Raw genomic sequence first — 4710 nt, forward strand, 5'->3', positions numbered from 1 at the left:
ACTTGCCCTTCTGGTGAATCTAGTCAGCCTATCTAGAGGTCTTTGTTTTAGGAGGATCAGCTGTTCCTCATCTAGCTGTAATCAGTTGTCAATATTCCTTTGGATAAGACTCGGGTCTGCTGTTCATTTTCCCATTTCTATGGGAGGTATTTTTAAGTTTTTGGTTTTAGTGTTATTCATATAATTTTTATGTCACTTGCATTCCCACTGACACCCCCCACTTCGTTACCAGCATTTGTTGTTATTTATCTTCTTTTTCTAAAATTGTTTATTGAGCTTTTGTACATTTTATACAACAGCTCCTAATAAAATTTAGAGCCCTCTCCATCCATGTATATACCTGAACGTCATTTATTTTCTTGATGATAGCCATTGTGATGGGAGTAAGATCAAATCTCAATCGTTGTAATTTGCATTTCTTTGATGACCTAGCACGTTGAACCCTTTTCAAATGTTTATGGTCATTTCCATTTCTTCCACTGAGCTCTCCATACAGTGCCGCAACTCATTTTCTTATTTTGTTACTTTTCTTGATTTTTTTTTTACATTTTTTAGGTCTTTGTGTATTCTACATCTTATTCCTCTGGTGGATGTATAATAGGCAAAGATTTTTTCTTCCATCCTTTGGATTGTGTCTTCACTAAATTAGCAGTTTCCTTTGTTGAACACTTGCCCTTTAACTTGATAAGGTCCCATTTGTCAATTTTTTGTCTTACTTCCTAAGCAGAGTTTATGCTTGTATCTTATAGTCTTTTCTAACTTTTTCCTATTGTATTTTTCAGAAATTGATGTCTTATGTCACATATATAGTATGGTTGTTCTATCCTCCTTTCCTTTATCTCTCCTTGTCTATAATGGAAGTGTTAAAGGAGTGCAAAATAAAATTCTATGCATTAAAAGACACGCAAATTATTAGATGCTAGTGAGGATGCAGAGAAATGGGAACCCTGTTACATTCCTGGAAGAAGTAAAAGTTAGTGCATTTGCTATGGAAATGTGTACACAGGCTCCACAAAATAACCATATACAGATATATCACTCCTGAGTATATAGCCAAAAATGTCCTTCACTATACAAATAGAAGATGCATCTCCATGTATATTGTGGCACTATTTACTATGTGTATGTAATGGTGTCAGCCTAAGTGGCTGTCAACATACAAACAATTGAGAAATGGGATCTATACACACAATGGAGTACGATTAAAACAAAAAAGAACAGATTCATGGCAATGTCAATGAAAATGGGTGGGACTAGAGTGCAGTGTGCAAAGCATAATAAGTCCAAATCTAAAGGCACATGCCACCTGTTTTTTGTCATATGTGGAAATGAAAATAAAAGAGATAAGAAAGCAGGAAAGAAGGAGTATACATAATTTTTTTCTGAAAAATACATGTAGCCTATAAATGCGTTTTGAGTGTGTGTGTGTGTGTGTGTGTGTGTGTGTGTGTGTGTGTGTTTATGTATCTGAGTTTAGTACTGGCAGAGGCCAGGAGAGACTATTACACCCCTTGAAACTGGAATTATAAGCAGCTGTGAACCCCACAGCTTGGGTGCTGGGAAAGGAATGTAGTGCCTCTGTAAGAGCAATAAGGCTCTGAACCATGGAGCCACTTCTCCAGACCCCATTATTACACTTTGAATATCTAAAGAAACCCCACTTTGTTGAGGATGAAAGAAAAATATTAAATCTTGATAGACATTCTAGTTTAGTATAATTTAGTGTAGCCTTCTGATTTCTTTTGATTCAGCAATTCTTATTTGAGGAATTAATTCTAACAGTATACCTTGTTCTTAACATTGTGAAATCTTTTAAAGAGATTTTTATTCATTCCTTGATAATGTCAATGCATTTTGGTCATATTCATCATCAAATGCCCCCGAATTCCCCCAAGCACTCCTCAGCTTCATGTCCTCTTTCCTCTTTTTCCTTTGCTTTTTCTTAATTTTTATAACCCAGTGAGTCTAGTTTGTGCAGCCCTTATGTACAGAGATTTAAGGTTTCATTTAAAAGACATTATCGTCTACATATATAAAATTTTAGGTATTGGTGCACTTTCCTAATTATTATAAATATTACCTGATCTGTAAGACATTTATTAAATAATAGCTGATCTGTAAGACATTTATTAAATAAACTATGATATATTCTTATAAAGAAGGACTATACAGATGTATTCAAGTCTGAAATGCCTCAATGCATTAATGTGGTGCTGTGTTTGACTGAATATATTGTTAATTAAACAAGCGAAATGTTTTTAGAAACAAGATTTTTTAGAATAACACTTTTAGCTTAGAGTTAATTTTTCTACAACATATCTTTTCTCATCTTTTAAAACTTATTTATTTAACAACCACATAGTAAATAGAAGTATTTCATTACAGCACCATTGAAATACTAAATAACTATTTCCAGAGCAAAGATGAAACTCTTTCAAAATTAGCTGTACATTTTTAGGTTTACAGTTGAATTAATAGAGTTGTACAATATTGTGTACTCAGTATAAACCCTATAAGACATAAAATTGAATGAGGTTTTAACCTTTGAAAAAGATCTCCATTTGGTTTTAAAATATACTATTTCATACAGAAAAACTCATTTTTATTTCAACTAACACGTTTGCAAATGCTTCTCTAATCTCTATATATCTGATTATTTTGAGATCCTTGGCACCTGAGAATGGCTACAAAGTCATCAGGTAACATGTAGCAAATTTTATGCTTCTTCCTCAAATATAATTCATTTTTAAAATGATTGGTTTTATTCATTTCATACAGAACATCCCAAACAATCTTATTCATCTATAGACCCTCATCCAAAATGAAACCCTCCAATAAACACACCTCCCCACTGGAGTCCATATACTCTGTGATCCCTGTTATAGTCTACTTTGGTGTCAGTGCCCCCAGCTATTACCCAATGCTTGTCCATCCTCTGAATCTAGTCAGCCTATGCATAGTTCCTTGTTTGTGGACAATCAGCTGTTCCTCATCTAGCAGCAATCAGTTGACAATAGTCCTTAAGATAAGACTTGGATCTGTTGTTAATTTTTCCAGTTCTATTCTGGGTTACTGTCTGGGAGTCTCTTGGGCCACCCTGGCCAATAACTCAAAGGAAGATATCTCCTGTCTGGAATTGTTTCTTATTATGTAGCCTTTACCTATACACATGGACTCTTAATTATATTGAGCCCTTTAATCTTTGGTTATACTATCCTTTTGATTGTTTAAGACCATACAGTTGGCCCAGATAAACCAATTTGTTTTTACTCTTAAGGTTGTTTGAGAATCTGTTCCTCAAGAGTCACATGGGCTTGGGAGAAGCCACTGGCTCCTTTCTTGTACCAGTTCCATCTATGTGAAGATAAATCAAAGGTCCTGTTCAACCATGGCTGGCTTCACTTGGAAGCATGGAGGAAATGTTTCCTCTTTGTTGACCCTGCTCTTTGTAGACTGGACACTGGTTCAACTCCATCTGGTGGGGTCTCCAAAGCCTCCTTGATCAAGAGGACAGGTGACTCACCACAGTTACAGGACATTTTGAGAGATGCTCCATATTCCCCTCGAACTTAGTTGACTTAGGAGGTAAAGGAGCAAAAATTGTCCTTTAAGTCTCTCTGACCAAATTAGTATAGGCCTCCAAGTATGGCTGTTAAACATCCAAGAAAGTTAGTTCCACCAGTCTGGTACTTTTAATTACCATGTAGTATGTAGATAAAGCTTGGACAAAGACCAAAGTTTCTCAGATAAAACTTGACTAGGTATATATTTATGTTCCTTGAGCAAAGTGTATGCATAATTTGTCAGTAGGTTGTTAGACTAATATGGTTACCTCTGGCTATTTTTTAAACTAGCTAGGCATTATTTATCCCTCACATTGTCTAAACATTCCACCATTGTTTCCCCACTTAAAGTTCCCCCATTTTTCCCATTTCTCCCTTAATAATACGCCTCTCTTATGGTCCCACCTCTCTTGAGCTCCTCCTTTCCCTTTATCCCCAAGTTTCCTTGTATAATCCTCCTTCCCCCTCCCATTAAAATAACCCGATTTTTATCCATATCTCCCTTATTAACACACCTGTTTCCTACAGTTCTTCTCTTTCAGGTTCTTTTTTTTACCTCCCTGGTTCCTTTTCATTATCCTGGATCCGGTAGTTAAGTCTGTGTACATACTCACGTGTAAGGATTTGGTGCTATGATCCACATATGAGGAAGATAATACGTCGTTTATTTTTCTGAGTCTGTGTTACTTCACTTAGTATAACAGTTCCTAGTTCCAACCACTTACATGGAAGTTTCATGATTTCATCTTTCTTTACTGCTGAATAAAACTCCATCGTATAAATGAACCACATTTTCATTATCCACTCATCAGTTGAGGGACACTTAGGTTGCTTCCATCTCTTAGTTACTGTGAAAAGAACAGCAACAAATGGATGTACAAATGTCTCTGCAATAGGATGAGTTCTTTTGGTATATGCCAAGCAGTTGTATAACTGGGTCAAATGGTAGGTTCATTTGTAGTTTTATAACAGTTCTCCACACTGCTTTCCATAGGGTTTGAACAAATTTTCAATCCCACAATCAGTGGATGAGCGTTCCCCTTTTCCCCACATCCTGTCCAAAATTTGGTATCATTTGTTCTCTTGATCTTATCTAGTCTGAATGGGGTAAGATGATATCTTAAAGTGGTATAAGTCTGCATTTCCC

This window comes from Nannospalax galili, unplaced genomic scaffold (genome assembly GCF_000622305.1).
Source record: "Nannospalax galili isolate Female #2095 unplaced genomic scaffold, S.galili_v1.0 scaffold1241, whole genome shotgun sequence".
Lineage (NCBI taxonomy): Eukaryota > Metazoa > Chordata > Mammalia > Rodentia > Spalacidae > Nannospalax > Nannospalax galili.